Genomic DNA, 18,957 nt, shown 5'->3' with positions numbered 1-18,957 from the left:
AAATTTCTGGGGCTGAGTGAGGAGAGAGAGAGTTGCTTTTTGGCTTTAAAATAACTTTTCTCTTTTCCTATTATTTTATTTAAGCTATGCCACATGTCTCCATTTGAGTGGAGCAAAAAAAAAAGGCCCACTTTTTCCTCTTGATGTGACTCATACTCAGTCACAAAAAGGAAAAAAATCTGACCTTTGCAACGCTAAAAAAAAAATTCTGCCTCGGTTTGCGTGTCGTTTCTCTGGTTCCCGTTCCTCGCGTTCCTCTGCGTCCGTCGGGGCCAGTTTTCGAAAGTAGGCAATATATATATCAAAACGCTCAGAATGAAACCCCGAGCGTGGTTCAGAGGTTGGTTTTGTTAAATTTTAAGTTACACACAAAACGATGATTTTTAGACTAATTAATTGAGAATTAACCTATAACCTTCCAGTTATGGATTTCTCTTCCTTAATCAGCCTAACCCACGTATCTTGCCCCCACTATTCCTACTTCTACCAGGAACATATATGCATATACACTGAATAATACTTATATATATATATATATATATATATATATATATATATATATATAATCATACAAATTGCACCGTTTACAAAAATTCCGGGTAGAAATTTCCAGGATGTCACAATTCCAGTCTAGCATCCTGTTTATTTGCAAATTCTAATAGAACTCTTTAATTTGACATGCTGTCACCGTTTACTATGATTCTGTCAAACATTACGCTTATACTAGCATGCATTATTCCAGTTTGACATGCTGTTTATATCTTTTTCACAATGTTTAGATGTGTTAATTTATTATCCGAGATTATGATTTATTATTTTTTTATAACAGATTTTTTTAAAAAATATTATTTATTCCACGATAACTTAAGTATGCGTGGATGATTCGTTGTTTATGATTAAGTGAATGTCTTAATTACCAAATTTGGTCAACGCCTCTCTAGATCTTAATAGCTTAAGCTTAATTTAATTTAAGTTAATTTATGATATGTATTGAGCAAAATCTGTTATCCGCTTCCGCATCTATACATAAAGAAACAAAAATTGCTCTCATGTATTAATCATATAATTTTGTACACTTTTATAAAATAACATAAGCTATGACTTTAAAGAAGGGCAGACTAAATATTTTATCAATGAATGAATTATACTTCTGTTCGTCACAACATACTTGATATTAAATTCCTTATCGATCAACACCTGTATCGAGCTTAATAGTCTGAGTTTAATTTAATTTAATTCAATTTATTATATATATCAGGCAAAATCTGGTATCCAGTTCCGCATGTATATAAGAAGAAACAAATATGGTTGTCATGTATTCATCATGTAATGTCGTTAAGTTTTTAAATATTATACAAGATATCATTTTAAAGAAGGCGAGGGTAAATATTTTATCAATGAATGAATGCTACTTCTATTGCTCGCAACATATTTGATATGAAGTTTCTTATCAATCTTACCAATCCATGTCTATAGGTACATGTGTCATTACTATTTAAATTAAAAGTATCCAGATTTTGCCAGTTGTAAATCCCAAATTTGTTATTACACTCTTTTAGTTGCATTTCATTACTTACTGCTTAAGTTAATTATGACAGAGCTCATTTGAATAAGCTTTAACCAAAAAAAGTTCAACTACAAAGTCCTCAACAATCCTCGCTGTTTGTTTCTATCTTTTACCATTTGAGTTTCCAATATAATTGTTCCTTCCAACAACACTCCACTGTTCAAATATAAACTACAATATCATCAACTGAACACAATAGGAACATGGAAAACCATAGATTTATAAGCAAGTCTGATTCAACAAAAGCCAAGAGCAACAGAAAGCATATTAGACAACAAAAAGTCCACCTTGATGTTCAGCATAGTGTCCATGCAAGTCTCAATCCAGCTTCATCCCACACTGAAGATGATTATAACCAACCAAAGACACCACCTCATAGTGTTCATGCAACTGCCGATCGGGCTCCACACGATGCTGAAGATCATTGTGCGTTATCAAAGTTAACATTTTTATATCTTTACATTCAACTCATATTAGTAAATTATGTTGATACAATATCCATATATATTTTGTTGTTAAAAGGTAAGAAATTCATATATTTGATGCAAGATTATAGCAATGCATGTCATTTCAACATTCGGATTGAATCATTATCATTATTTGCTATTTCTATCATGCTTTTTCTGTTTTGAAGTTAATATCTGCGATTCATCTGAGAATGAGACTTCTGGATCAGCAAAAGGTAGGATTACAAATCTCCTTCATTTGCTTATTAATTTCACTTCTAATCATAATACCTAACTACAACTTTCGTAGAATCTAAGACTATTTCTTCAGTTGGATATCCAAACTGTGAATCCTCACTGTTAGTGCTTAGCTCTACTGAGTTTTAAAAGATTGGCTAAGATTTTGTTAAAACATAAGCACTTAGACAATGAAGGAAAGCTGGAATTGCTGCACATGATGTCCAACGTTATGTCAAGGAATCAGATTGGGCTGCACAATGCACAAGGCAAGATAAAATGTCAAATGAAGAATTGAAGCTGCAGGATCCACGATGTCGGATACAATGTCCAGGACATCCTGCCCGAAAATACTGGACACATAAATCTGTTATATCTTTAACAGATTGTGCAGGATCCACGATGTCGGATACAATGTCCAGGACATCCTGCCCGAAAATACTGGACACATAAATCTGTTATCTCTTTAACAGATTATTGTGCAGTTAGCAACAGACTAGACGATCTATCTCTAGGAACGAATTAAAAGATAATTAAAGTTCGAATTACAAACTTGAATAGTTCGTTCAGGGATTAAAGATTAAAGATAAAAACTAAAAGATCAAACTTTATCTTTTAGATCTTTAAGTGCAGATTTTCAGGAGAATGATAGATCTCACCCAGCACAAGTAGTTGCAGCCCAGACACGCACACTACTATATAAACATGAAGGCTGCACGAGTTTTGTACCAAGTCCGGGATTGAAGAGTTATTTTGTGAGTTTTGGGACTTGAGTGTTTTGTGAGCCACCTTGATGTTACCCTAACATCAAGTGTTGGACCTGAGTGTGTAGAGTTGATCTCTATTGTTCAGAGAGCAATCTCTGGTGTGTATTTGATTTAATTGTAAACATGGGAGAGTGATTGAGAGGGAGTGAGAAGGGTTCTCATATCTAAGAGTGGCTCTTAGGTAGAGGTTGCACGGGTAGTGGTTAGGTGAGAAGGTTGTAAACAGTGGCTGTTAGATCTTCGAACTAACACTATTTTAGTGGATTTCCTCCCTGGCTTGGTAGCCCCCAGATGTAGGTGACGTTGCACCGAACTGGGTTAACAATTCTCTTGTGTTATTTACTTGTTTAATCTGTTCATACGGTCATATACAATCTGCATGTTCTAAAACGCGATGTCGTGACATCCTGTACGACATCTGTCCCCAGTATCAGAATTTCAATTGGTATCAGAGCAGGCACTCGAAATCACTGAGTGAGATCTAGGGAGATAAATTCTGATGAACATGGAGAAAGAAGGAGGACCAGTGAACAGACCACCAATTCTGGATGGAACCAACTATGAATACTGGAAAGCAAGGATGGTGGCCTTCCTCAAATCACTGGATAGCAGAACCTGGAAAGCTGTCATCAAAGGCTGGGAACATCCCAAGATGCTGGACATAGAAGGAAAGCCCACTGATGGATTAAAGCCAGAAGAAGACTGGACAAAAGAAGAAGACGAATTGGCACTTGGAAACTCCAAAGCCTTGAATGCTCTATTCAATGGAGTTGACAAGAATATCTTCAGACTGATCAACACATGCACTGTGGCCAAGGATGCATGGGAGATCCTGAAAACTACTCATGAAGGAACCTCCAAAGTGAAGATGTCCAGATTGCAACTATTGGCTACAAAATTCGAAAATCTGAAGATGAAGGAGGAAGAGTGTATTCATGACTTCCACATGAACATTCTTGAAATTGCCAATGCTTGCACTGCCTTGGGAGAAAGGATGACAGATGAAAAGCTGGTGAGAAAGATCCTCAGATCGTTGCCTAAGAGATTTGACATGAAAGTCACTGCAATAGAGGAGGCCCAAGACATGTGCAACATGAGAGTAGATGAACTCATTGGTTCCCTTCAAACCTTTGAGCTAGGACTCTCGGATAGGACTGAAAAGAAGAGCAAAAACCTGGCGTTCGTGTCCAATGATGAAGGAGAAGAAGATGAGTATGACCTGGATACTGATGAAGGTCTGACTAATGCAGTTGTGCTCCTTGGAAAACAGTTCAACAAAGTGCTGAACAGAATGGACAGAAGGCAGAAACCACATGTCCGGAACATCCCTTTCGACATCAGGAAAGGTAGTGAATACCAGAAAAGGTCAGATGAAAAGCCCAGTCACAGCAAAGGAGTTCAATGCCATGGGTGTGAAGGCTATGGACACATCAAAGCTGAATGTCCCACTCATCTCAAGAAACAGAGGAAAGGACTTTCTGTATGTCGGTCTGATGATACAGAGAGTGAACAAGAAAGTGATTCTGACAGAGATGTGAATGCACTCACTGGGAGATTTGAATCTGCTGAAGATTCAAGTGATACAGATAGTGAAATCACTTTTGATGAGCTTGCTATATCCTATAGAGAACTATGCATCAAAAGTGAGAAGATTCTTCAGCAAGAAGCACAACTAAAGAAGGTCATTGCAAATCTGGAGGCTGAGAAGGAGGCACATGAAGAGGAAATCTCTGAACTTAAAGGAGAAATTGGTTTTCTGAACTCTAAACTGGAAAACATGACAAAATCAATAAAGATGCTGAATAAAGGCTCAGATTTGCTTGATGAGGTGCTACAGCTTGGGAAGAATGGTGGAAACCAGAGAGGACTTGGATTTAATCATAAGTCTGCTGGCAGAACGACCATGACAGAATTTGTTCTTGCCAAAAACAGCACTGGAGCCACGATGTCACAACATCGGTCTCGACATCATGGAACGCAGCAGAAAAAGAGCAAAAGAAAGAAGTGGAGGTGTCACTACTGTGGCAAGTATGGTCACATAAAGCCCTTTTGCTATCATTTACATGGCCATCCATATCATGGAACTCAAGGTAGCAGCAGCGGAAGGAAGATGATGTGGGTTCCAAAACACAAGACTGTTAGTCTTGTTGTTCATACTTCACTTAGAGCATCAGCTAAGGAAGATTGGTACCTAGATAGCAGCTGTTCCAGACACATGACAGGAGTTAAAGAATTCCTGGTGAACATTGAACCTTGCTCCACCAGCTATGTGACATTTGGAGATGGCTCTAAAGGAAAGATCACTGGAATGGGAAAGCTAGTCCATGATGGACTTCCTAGTCTGAACAAAGTACTGCTGGTGAAGGGACTGACTGCGAACTTGATCAGCATCAGTCAGTTGTGTGATGAAGGATTCAATGTAAACTTCACAAAGTCAGAATGCTTGGTGACAAATGAGAAGAGTGAAGTCCTAATGAAGGGCAGCAGATCAAAGGACAACTGTTACCTATGGACACCTCAAGAAACCAGTTACTCCTCCACATGTCTATTCTCCAAAGAAGATGAAGTCAAAATATGGCATCAAAGATTTGGACATCTGCACTTAAGAGGCATGAAGAAAATCATTGACAAAGGTGCTGTTAGAGGCATTCCCAATCTGAAAATAGAAGAAGGCAGAATCTGTGGTGAATGTCAGATTGGAAAGCAAGTCAAGATGTCCCACCAGAAGCTTCAACATCAGACCACTTCCAGGGTGCTGGAACTACTTCACATGGACTTGATGGGGCCTATGCAAGTTGAAAGCCTTGGAGGAAAAAGGTATGCCTATGTTGTTGTGGATGATTTCTCCAGATTTACCTGGGTCAACTTTATCAGAGAGAAATCAGACACCTTTGAAGTATTCAAGGAGTTGAGTCTAAGACTTCAAAGAGAAAAAGACTGTGTCATCAAAAGAATCAGGAGTGACCATGGCAGAGAGTTTGAGAACAGCAAGTTTACTGAATTCTGCACATCTGAAGGCATCACTCATGAGTTCTCTGCAGCCATTACACCACAACAAAATGGCATAGTTGAAAGGAAAAACAGGACTTTGCAAGAAGCTGCTAGGGTCATGCTTCATGCCAAAGAACTTCCCTATAATCTCTGGGCTGAAGCCATGAACACAGCATGCTATATCCACAACAGAGTCACACTTAGAAGAGGGACTCCAACCACACTGTATGAAATCTGGAAAGGGAGGAAGCCAACTGTCAAGCACTTCCACATCTTTGGAAGTCCATGTTACATTTTGGCAGATAGAGAGCAAAGGAGAAAGATGAATCCCAAGAGTGATGCAGGAATATTCCTGGGATACTCTACAAACAGCAGAGCATATAGAGTATTCAATTCCAGAACCAAAACTGTGATGGAATCCATCAATGTGGTTGTTGATGACCTAACTCCAGCAAGAAAGAAGGATGTCGAAGAAGATGTCAGAACATCGGGAGACAATGTAGCAGATACAGCTAAAAGCGCAGAAGATGCAGAAAACTCTGATTCTGCTACAGATAAACCAAACATCAATCAACTTGACAAGAGTCCCTCCATTAGAATCCAGAAGATGCACCCCAAGGAGCTGATTATAGGAGATCCAAACAGAGGAGTCACTACAAGATCAAGGGAGATTGAGATTGTCTCCAATTCATGTTTTGTCTCCAAAATTGAGCCCAAGAATGTGAAAGAGGCACTGACTGATGAGTTCTGGATCAATGCTATGCAAGAAGAATTGGAGCAATTCAAAAGGAATGAAGTTTGGGAGCTAGTTCCTAGACCCGAGGGAACAAATGTGATTGGCACCAAGTGGATCTTCAAGAACAAAACCAATGAAGAAGGTGTTATAACCAGAAACAAGGCCAGACTTGTTGCTCAAGGCTACACTCAGATTGAAGGTGTAGACTTTGATGAAACTTTCGCCCCTGTTGCTAGACTTGAGTCCATCAGATTGTTACTTGGTGTAGCTTGCATCCTCAAATTCAAGCTGTACCAGATGGATGTGAAGAGCGCGTTTCTGAATGGATACCTGAATGAAGAAGCCTATGTGGAGCAGCCAAAGGGATTTGTAGATCCAACTCATCCAGATCATGTATACAGGCTCAAGAAGGCTCTCTATGGATTGAAGCAAGCTCCAAGAGCTTGGTATGAAAGGCTAACAGAGTTCCTTACTCAGCAAGGGTATAGGAAGGGAGGAATTGACAAGACCCTTTTTGTCAAACAAGATGCTGAAAACTTGATGATAGCACAGATATATGTTGATGACATTGTGTTTGGAGGGATGTCGAATGAGATGCTTCGACATTTTGTCCAACAGATGCAATCTGAATTTGAGATGAGTCTTGTTGGAGAGCTGACTTATTTTCTGGGACTCCAAGTGAAACAGATGGAAGACTCCATATTCCTCTCACAAAGCAAGTATGCAAAGAACATTGTCAAGAAGTTTGGGATGGAAAATGCCAGCCATAAAAGAACACCTGCACCTACTCACTTGAAGCTGTCAAAAGATGAAGCTGGCACCAGTGTTGATCAAAGTCTGTACAGAAGCATGATTGGGAGCTTACTATATTTAACAGCTAGCAGACCTGACATCACCTATGCAGTAGGTGTTTGTGCAAGATATCAAGCCAACCCTAAGATAAGTCACTTGACTCAAGTAAAGAGAATTCTGAAATATGTAAATGGCACCAGTGACTATGGGATTATGTACTGTCATTGTTCAGATTCAATGCTGGTTGGGTATTGTGATGCTGATTGGGCTGGAAGTGTAGATGACAGAAAAAGCACTTCTGGTGGATGCTTTTATCTGGGCAACAATCTTATTTCATGGTTCAGCAAGAAGCAGAACTGTGTGTCCCTATCTACTGCAGAAGCAGAATATATTGCAGCAGGAAGCAGCTGTTCACAACTTGTTTGGATGAAGCAGATGCTGAAGGAGTACAATGTCGAACAAGATGTCATGACATTGTACTGTGACAACATGAGTGCTATTAATATTTCTAAAAATCCTGTTCAACACAGCAGAACCAAGCACATTGACATTAGACATCACTATATTAGAGATCTTGTTGATGATAAAGTGATCACACTGAAGCACGTTGACACTGAGGAACAAATAGCAGATATTTTCACAAAGGCATTGGATGCAAATCAGTTTGAAAAACTGAGGGGCAAGCTGGGCATTTGTCTGCTAGAAGACTTATAGCAATTACTTCTATCTGAATGTGCTCAAACGTTAATAGCACATTCACTACTGGGCCAAAACAGATTCGACCGTTGCTTCACACGCCCCTCTACATTCCTCATTCAAATTTATATTTTCGTGGCACTCTCGTTTTCATCAGCATACCCCAGCACCTCTCAGATTTTCACGAAACCATTTCAAAAGCTCTGCTTCTCCATGGCTACCTCACCAAAAGATACTTCATCTCCTGGTTCACCCTCTGTACCATCATCTCCATCATCCACCAAAGCACCATCAAACCAGGAACAACCTGAATTCCATATCCAACCCATACAAATGATTCCTGGTCAAGCCCCTGTTCCTGAGAAACTGGTTCCCAAAAGACAACAGGGAGTGAAGATTTCTGAAAACCCTAGCCTTGCAACAAGTCCTAGGGAAGTAGACACGGAGATGGATAAGAAGATCCGCAGTATTGTGAGTAGCATTCTGAAAAATGTTTCTGTCCCTGATGCTGATGAAGATGTTCCAACATCTTCCACCCCAAATGTTTCTGTCCCTGATGCTGACAAAGATGTTCCAACATCTTTCACCCCAAATGCTGAAGTCCCCTCTTCATCCAGTAAAGAGAAATCAACAGAGGAAGAGGATCAAGTCACAGAGGAGACCCCTGCACCAAAGGCACCAGAACCTGCTCCAGGTGACCTCATTGACTTAGAAGAAGTAGAATCTGATGAGGAACCCATTGCCAACAAGTTGGCACCCGGCATTGCAGAAAGATTACAAAGCAGAAAGGGGAAAACCCCCATTACTAGGTCTGGACGAATCAAAACTATGGCACAGAAGAAGAGCACACCAATCACTCCTACCACATCCAGATGGAGCAAAGTTGCAATTCCTTCCAAGAAGAGGAAAGAAATTTCCTCATCTGATTCTGATGATGATGTCGAACTAGATGTTCTCGACATCAAGAGGGCCAAGAAATCAGGGAAAAAGGTGCCTGGAAATGTCCCTGATGCACCATTGGACAACATTTCATTCCACTCCATTGGCAATGTTGAAAGGTGGAAATTTGTATATCAACGCAGACTTGCTGTTGAAAGAGAACTGGGAAGAGATGCCTTGGATTGCAAGGAGATCATGGACCTCATCAAGGCTGCTGGACTGCTGAAAACTGTCACCAAGTTGGGAGTTGCTATGAAAGTTTAGTCAGGGAATTCATTGTCAACATTCCCTCTGACATAACAAACAGAAAGAGTGATGATTATCAGAAAGTGTTTGTCAGAGGAAAATGTGTTAGATTCTCCCCTGCTGTAATCAACAAATACCTGGGCAGACCAACTGAAGGAGTGGTGGATATTGCTGTTTCTGAGCATCAAATTGCCAAGGAAATCACTACCAAACAAGTCCAGCATTGGCCAAAGAAAGGGAAGCTTTCTGCAGGGAAGCTAAGTGTGAAGTATGCAATCCTGCATAGGATTGGCGCTGCAAACTGGGTACCCACCAATCACACTTCCACTGTTGCCACAGGTTTGGGTAAATTTCTGTATGCTGTTGGAACCAAGTCCAAATTTAATTTTGGAAACTATATTTTTGATCAAACTGTTAAGCATTCAGAATCCTTTGCTGTCAAATTACCCATTGCCTTCCCAACTGTATTGTGTGGCATTATGTTGAGTCAACATCCCAATATTTTAAACAACATTGACTCTGTGATGAAGAGAGAATCGGCTCTGTCCCTGCATTACAAACTGTTTGAGGGGACACATGTCCCAGACATTGTCTCGACATCAGGGAAAGCTGCTGCTTCAGGTGCTGTGTCCAAGGATGCTTTGATTGCTGAACTCAAGGACACATGCAAGGTGCTGGAAGCAACCATCAAAGCCACCACAGAGAAGAAAATGGAGCTGGAACGCCTGATCAAAAGACTCTCAGACAGTGGCATTGATGATGGTGAAGCAGCTGAGGAAGAAGAAGAAGCAGCTGAGGAAGAAGAAGAAGCCGCTGAGGAAGATGCAGCAGAGGATACAGAATCCGATGATGATGATTCTGAAGCCACCCCATGACCATCAGACCTTTATTTTTGCTTTTACTTTTACTAGTTATTGGTCTGTAATATTTGCACATTAATTTCATGCATTCTACTTTTGCCAAATTCTGTCTAAAAAGGGGGAGTAGTATTAAATTAAATTAAATGCATGAGTTATGATTTTGAGTAGTAGGCTACGATGTATGCATGATTTTGAGTAGTAGGATACGATGTATGCATGATTCATGATTCTGAGGGGGAGTTGTATGTATATGATTTTGAGGGGGAGACTGCTACTGCTGATGATGACTGATGTAAGCTACTGTAACTACTAGTAGCTGATAGAAGATGCCGCAGTGAACTGCTTCACAGCAGTAAGAGCATGGAGACAGGGGGAGCAGAAAGCTGATGTCACAAGAGATGTCTTAACATCCTGGAAAAGACTAGTAGCTGATAGAAGATGCCGCAGTGAACTGCTTCACAGCAGTAGGAGCATGGAGACAGGGGGAGCAGAAAGCTGATGTCACGTGAGATGTCTTGACATCCTGGAAACGACTTGCAACTTGCAGAATTTTGTTGTCGCCACTACAGAAACCGCTGTGCTTGATTACTCTGATAATGAAAGTTGCTGATCCCACTTGCATAACTGCTCGTACCTGCTCAGGAAGTGTCTAAGTATGTTTTAGACAAAATTTGCCAAAGGGGGAGATTGTTAGTGCTTAGCTCTACTGAGTTTTAAAAGATTGGCTAAGATTTTGTTAAAACATAAGCACTTAGACAATGAAGGAAAGCTGGAATTGCTGCACATGATGTCCAACGTTATGTCAAGGAATCAGATTGGGCTGCACAATGCACAAGGCAAGATAAAATGTCAAATGAAGAATTGAAGCTGCAGGATCCACGATGTCGGATACAATGTCCAGGACATCCTGCCCGAAAATACTGGACACATAAATCTGTTATATCTTTAACAGATTGTGCAGGATCCACGATGTCGGATACAATGTCCAGGACATCCTGCCCGAAAATACTGGACACATAAATCTGTTATCTCTTTAACAGATTATTGTGCAGTTAGCAACAGACTAGACGATCTATCTCTAGGAACGAATTAAAAGATAATTAAAGTTCGAATTACAAACTTGAATAGTTCGTTCAGGGATTAAAGATTAAAGATAAAAACTAAAAGATCAAACTTTATCTTTTAGATCTTTAAGTGCAGATTTTCAGGAGAATGATAGATCTCACCCAGCACAAGTAGTTGCAGCCCAGACACGCACACTGCTATATAAACATGAAGGCTGCACGAGTTTTGTACCAAGTCCGGGATTGAAGAGTTATTTTGTGAGTTTTGGGACTTGAGTGTTTTGTGAGCCACCTTGATGTTACCCTAACATCAAGTGTTGGACCTGAGTGTGTAGAGTTGATCTCTATTGTTCAGAGAGCAATCTCTGGTGTGTATTTGATTTAATTGTAAACATGGGAGAGTGATTGAGAGGGAGTGAGAGGGGTTCTCATATCTAAGAGTGGCTCTTAGGTAGAGGTTGCACGGGTAGTGGTTAGGTGAGAAGGTTGTAAACAGTGGCTGTTAGATCTTCGAACTAACACTATTTTAGTAGATTTCCTCCCTGGCTTGGTAGCCCCCAGATGTAGGTGACGTTGCACCGAACTGGGTTAACAATTCTCTTGTGTTATTTACTTGTTTAATCTGTTCATACGGTCATATACAATCTGCATGTTCTAAAACGCGATGTCGTGACATCCTGTACGACATCTGTCCCCAGTATCAGAATTTCACTCACATCATGATTCTTCAATGAACACAAGAGGTAAATGTCTTATGCAATTTTTTTTGTTTTTTAAATGACACAATAAAACATATTCTAAAGTATTCTACCAGTTAATGTTCTTATATCTATTTTAGCCATTCCTATAAAAAATAATTCTCGATGCTTACGGTTATGGTCTAATATCTAATGTTATCATTCCAGAATATTTTGATCTTGGTGACCAGCTCATACAATGTAGACATTGTAATGCTAAAATGTGGTATCATGAAAACATATCAAAACATTCAAATGCCTCAAGCCCACGATTCAGCCTATGTTGTGGAGATGGCAAGATTGAACTTTCATTGTTACAGAATCCACCTAAATTTCTGCAACATCTTCTATTTGAGCAAAATACAGCTTATGCAAAAAATTATCAATAGAACATAAGAACTTATAACATGATGTTCGCATTTACTTTTGCTAGTATTAAATTTGACAAAACAATTGGTCATTCTAGAGGTCCTCCTACAATCAAAATTCAGGGTCAACCCTGTCACAGAATTGGAAGTCTATTACCAATGCCTGGAAAAGAACCTAAATTTGCACAATTATATATCTATGAAACAGAAAATGAAGTTCAAAATAGAATTAACATCATGAGGTAGTTAACAACACAGAGCCAATATAAGATCCCTGATTTTGATTGATGTCCATTGTTTATTTTACATTAGCATCCTCTTAATTTTTTATATATTTGAATATCTAGATTTTCAACCACAATAATGAAATAGAGGCACATATTGTCTCAAATTTGCAAAAAATGTTGGATGAAAACAATGCTTATGCAAAAAGTTTCAGGATGGCAAGGGATAGATTAACAGACACTCAAGTGCATAATGTCAGACTCAAATTGATTGTTGGTCGAGAAAAAGATGGTTGTACATATAATATACCAAGTGTCCTAGAAGTTGCTGCACTTATTGCAGGTGATATTGATGCAAATTCGAATAGAGATATTATTGTTGATACTCAAAATGGGCAATTGCAGAGGATACATGAATTACATTGTAGTTATCTAGCTCTACAATATCCTCTATTGTTTCCTTATGGAGAAGATGGATATAGGACTGACATTCTACATCGTGATACATTAAGCGGGAAAAGAAGAAAAAGGAATCGTCTTACAATGAGAGAGTGGTTTGCTTATAGACTACAATGCAAACCCAATGAAGATCAAACTATGCTGCATTCTAGAAAACTATTCCAGCAATTTGTTGCTGAAGGATACACAATGATTGAATCCGAAAGACTCTCCTATGTTAGAAACAACCAAAAGAAACTCAGAGTTGATAAGTTCTGTAGCTTGCAGCAGTCATCCGAAGCTGGAAATACAGAAGGTTTAGGCCAAGGCAAGAGGATTATCTTACCTTCAACCTTTGTTGGTAGCCCACGTTACATGGATCAACTTTATTTTGATGGCATAGTTATATGCAGTCACATAGGCTTCCCAAATCTTTTTACTACTTTTACCTGCAATCCAAATTGGCCTGAAATTCATAGGCTGCTAACACCTTTGAATTTGACACCAATAGATAGGCCAGAAATAATCTCCCGCATTTTCAAGCTTAAATATGAGCAGATGTTATCAGACCTTACAAAGAATCACCTGCTAGGCAAAGTCATCGCATGTAAGTTGATGCTAATTTCTATTTGTAGTGCTACAAATAGATAAGCAATTTATTGAAAATTATGTTTTCTTTAATACCTTTTTATTAATCATATTTGGTTACAACTACAGACATGTACACTGTGGAATTCCAAAAACAAGGGCTTCCTCATGTCCATTTATTGTTATTTTTACACGCCAACAACAAATATCCATCTCCAAACGATATTGATAATATTATATCAGCAGAAATACCTTCACAGAAAGATGATCCAGAACTCTATAAATTAGTCCAAAATCACATGATTCATGGTCCATGCGAAATGCAGTTGTTCTCCATGCATGAAGGAAGCCAATGCAGTTGATTTTATCCAAAAAAAAGTTTCAGCCCACAACTCTTATAGATGGAGATGGTTATCTTGTATATCGTAGAAGAAATACTGGTCGGACAATAACCAAGAATGGTATTATAATTGAAAATAGATGTATTGTACCCTACAATCCATAATTGCTGAAAAAAATACCAAGCACATATAAATATTGAATGGTGCAACCAAAGCACTTCTATCAAATATTTATTCAAGTACATCAATAAAGGATATGATAGAGTTACGACTGTGATGGTACATGATGACAATGAAACAGTTCCGCATGTAAACACTCCAAATGATGAAATCAAGGAATATCTGGATTGCAGGTATGAACCAAGTTTAATATGTAAATCATCTTATGATTGCATTTTAAATTTTTTTATTACAAATACATTTCTCCATGTGAATCTGCTTGGAGGATCTTTGGTTTTCCAATACATGGTAGAAAACCTTCTGTAGAGAGGCTACAGTTCCATCTTCCAGGCCAACATAGCGTTCTCTACCAAGACCATGATGATATTGATGATCTCCTCTCTAACCCAAGCATTTCTAAATCAAAATTTATAGCTAGGATGAATACAAACCAAGCTTTTGTTGAAGGTAAAAACCTAACTTATTCTGAATTTGTGACTAAGTTCGTGTATAACTAGAAACAGAGATGTTGCCAACTTAGGAAAAAGGGTTATACTATTGGCAGACTTCAATGGGTTTCTCCAACTACAGGGGGATTATTTTATTTAAGGATGATGCTGACTGTCTGTAGAGGACCAATCTCATTTGAAGATATCAGAACAGTTGATGGTGTTGAATATTCCATATATAGAGAAGCATGTTTTGCTATGGATTTTTTACAGGATGATAGAGAATTCATTACAGCAATCCAGGAAGCAAAAGACTGGGGCTCAGCACCTTATCTAAGGAATCTTTTTGTATTATTACTTTTGACAAGTACCATGAACAAACCTGAAGAAGTATGGGAAAAAACTTGGCATTGGTTAAGTGATGATATTGTATATAGTCATCGCAGATCATCAAACACTTCAGGTTGGCTTACATATAGCTTGACACAAAAAACTTTAATCAAAAACATTATCTAATTTCCTTTTCAAATGTCTTAGGATTACATATTGGTGACTCCAATCTGATGAATCTGGTATTGCTTGAAGTTGAAAAGTTGTTACTAGCCAATCAAAGATCATTTAAAGACTATCCTTCCATGCCATATCCTGAGAACGCAAATTTACTAACACATACAGACAACCACCTCATTTTGTCTGAGCTGAATTTCAACAATGAAGAACTTAGATCCGAATTCCTTAACCTTTTTTCTCAAATGACAGGTTTATTTATTGTACTACTTGCCTTCCTTTTTTTCCTCCCTTGTGTTTCACTCTAGAATTTCAACCTGTTATTAAAACTAGAACAATCTTTATGCCTACAAACCAACAAGCACAAATTTATAACCAAATTATTCAGGTTGTCAATAAAAATGAAGGTGGAATGTTTTTCTTATATGGATATGGAGGAACATGAAAAACATTTATTTGGAAGACACTTGCAGTCTCATTGAGATCTGACAATAAAATTGTCATTATGGTTGCTTCTAGCGGCATAGCTTCTTTGTTATTGCCTGGAGGAAAAACAACACATTCAAAATTAAAAATTCCTGTTCTATATTTGAAGACTCGACATGCAATATTCATTAAGGAACATAATTGGCTGAATTATTGAATGAAGCAAGTCTTATCATCTGGGATGAAGGCCCCATGGCTCACAAATTCTATTTTGAAGCACTTGATCGAAGTCTAAGAGATGTTATTAAGGCGAAATCAAGTTCTGATAAAATCTTTGGTGGCAAAGTTATCCTATTTGGTGGAGATTTCCAGCAGATTCTGCCAGTCATTCCTAGGGGTAGCCGCTCTGATATTGTTAATTCAACTATTAATTCATCTTATCTATGGAATCATTGCCATGTTTTGACACTGTCGAAGAACATGCGTTTAGAAGCCAATACAGATGCAACAGACAAAGAAGAAACTGCAGCTTTTGCGAAATGGATCCTTATTATTGGTGATGGAACTGCTGGCCAGCCAAATGATGGCTATGGTTCAATTGAAATTCCAAAAGATCTTTTAATCACAGAATATGATGACCCGCTCTATGCAATAGTTAATTCTACATTTCCAAATTTATCTCACCATCATACCAATCCTGAATACTTTCAAACCAGAGCCATATTAGCTTCCACAAATGAAACCGTACAAGAAGTTAATGATTATATACTATCATTGATACCAGGTGATTATAACATACTTAATCTAATTCTTATTATATATATATTTGGACTCTGTCATTCTTATCAAACATTCTGCAGGATTACTAATCAAATCTATTAAATATTTTTTCTTCATACTGATCTTCTAATTTTTTACTCTTTTTATTCTTTATTCGATATGATAACCTGATAAAAAAATCACAGGTGACCAAATGGAATATCTAAGTGCTGATTATGTGGACAAATCAGAAACACTAGAGAGTTCTCATTTTCGATCACTAACAACATAATTTCTTAATTCATTAACAACATCTGGTCTACCGAATCATAACATCAAAATCAAAATTGGATCACCTATCATGTTGTTGAGAAACTTAGACCAAACTCAAGGACTATGTAATGGCACTAGATTAATTGTTACAAACTTAGCTAAACATGTGATTGCAGCTGATATAATTTCTGGCAAAAATATTGGTCAGAATGTTTATATTCCAAGAATGTCTATGTCTCCTTCACAATCACCATAGCCTTTTAAACTTTTGAGAAGACAGTTCCCAATAATGCTTTCTTATGCAATGACAATTAACAAGTCCTAAGGTGAATCACTATCCTCAATGGGCCTTTATTTACCTAAACCTGTCTTCTCACATGGACAATTATATGTGGCATTGTCAAGGTTTAAATCAAAAAAAGGCCTTAAAGTTTTAATACATGACAAAGACAAAAAAAATTCAAATTCTACAACCAATGTTGTCTTCAAAGAGGTCTTTGCAAATCTTAAAAGGTTAATCCATTTCATATATATTCTCAATGATTAGTTTGTATGCTATAATATTCGATAGTTGCTTATTCATTCTCTAACATGCAGTTAGATACAAAATTATAGCTGCCAGCTTTCGACACATCAATTCCAGATCCTACATATGATAGCTCCATTTTTGCTACAACCTTACCAGATAATCCAACAAAAAAAGAGCTCAAGCCAGAAGTTTAAGATATAGGCAAAACCGTATTCTTCATTCATGTACTTGAATAAATATTTGATACAAGTATTTTGCTTACACCATTCAATATTTAAATGTGCTTCCTGTATTTTTTTCAATTGTAAATCATAGAGCTCAATATATTTGCCATCAATTATAATCCCTTGTTGGTTATTGTCCCATCAGCATTTCTTGACTTCTCATATTTCCCTTCTTCATACACGCACATAGAAGCCTCAAAATTCCACATGAACCATCAACCACATAATTTTGCAGTAAGAATAATATTTGTCTTCGAATTTGCATCAATATCACCTGCAATAACTACACCAAATTCTGAAACCATTGGCATCCTAAAACTCTTTGAATTAACATTAATAAAGAATGCAAATGTCTAAGGCAAATCTATTTTCCTGATATTTCATGTACTGTCCAGCAATCCAACAACAATCTATATATATATATATAGAAAGCCAGCATTCAATATTAACAATCATCCACAGCAAGTTCAACCATTCGATAAATGCTACTGTCCAGCAAATACATAAATAACTTAAATCACATTATTTAATTAACACAATTTTAGGAAAACAAACTATATTTATATCATATATTCATTGATAAAATATTTAGCCATTTCTGGAATACCAAATTTACCATGAAATACTATAAATACGTTTAAACAAAAAACTAAAAAAGATACTTAATCTTTAAATTCTTTACATGAAAATAAACAATTTAAACTTTTTTTACAAACACTTATTTCTTACAAATATCATCTAATACTTATCAATTACACCATATTTAAGGTCTTCCATTTAATCATCAGCATTTGCACAAACAACACTTTTGCTTCCCTACATTTTTTAAGATATATATATTGCTTATGACATTCAACCACTGAAGCAAAAGTAGAAGGTCAAAGAAAAAAAAAATAGCCACACGATCTAAACCATGATTCAGCTCTTGGATAATTTACAGCATTTCGTGGTGTAAAGGAACAAATTAACTATTACCAAAATTCAACTGCCCCTACATGTCCAATCTACTGGACCAACATTCAATATTCCACGATTTCCAATTTACTTGCCACGCCTCACGTCACATCTGTTGGCTAACTAGCACTTTACTGACTAATTTATAACACAAACACCATTTCCTTACAAACATTCACCTCTTTCAACTTTGCTAAAAAACAACAGCAACTGTGCTCCGACTATGAGTTCAGACTCATCAACTGCTTCAAACAAAGTAAAATTCTTGACTCTTCTTTCCGATTTTTGACTTCTATTTCTGATTCTATGATGAAACTTATTATCTACATTTCAAATTACCTCACTTGGTTGTGGAATCCTTACCGACTTTTTCTTCTCTCTCAGTTAATGTTTTGAATGCATGCACCCATATATTTTATGTTTTATAGTTGACATCCATTCGACATGTCTAAAATTATTCTACATTAGGAGCTATATCAATTATTTGCACTGTTGTTTCCATATGACCTTCAGTTTGTCTGCTTTGGAAATTTGTTTTTTGTTTCATGCATGTTGGAATGCATTCTCCAGCATTGCTTCAACTATTCTAACCCTGCTTCCTCTGTTATGGTCTTTTCTCAGTTTGTTGATCATTTTTGTA

The 18,957-nt window shown here is 37.5% G+C and overlaps 1 pseudogene; it reads left to right on the top strand.

Annotated features, from left to right (window-relative positions):
* Positions 1-1,770: 1,770 nt before the first annotated feature.
* On the top strand, positions 1,771-17,157 carry LOC106796148 (uncharacterized; annotated as a pseudogene).
* The last annotated feature ends 1,800 nt before the right edge of the window (positions 17,158-18,957 follow it).

Source organism: Glycine max, chromosome 15 (assembly GCF_000004515.6).
Source record: "Glycine max cultivar Williams 82 chromosome 15, Glycine_max_v4.0, whole genome shotgun sequence".
NCBI classification, from domain to species: Eukaryota; Viridiplantae; Streptophyta; class Magnoliopsida; order Fabales; family Fabaceae; genus Glycine; species Glycine max.
Note: the sequence above shows the minus strand (reverse complement) of the source record. Positions and strands in the feature narration are given on the sequence as shown.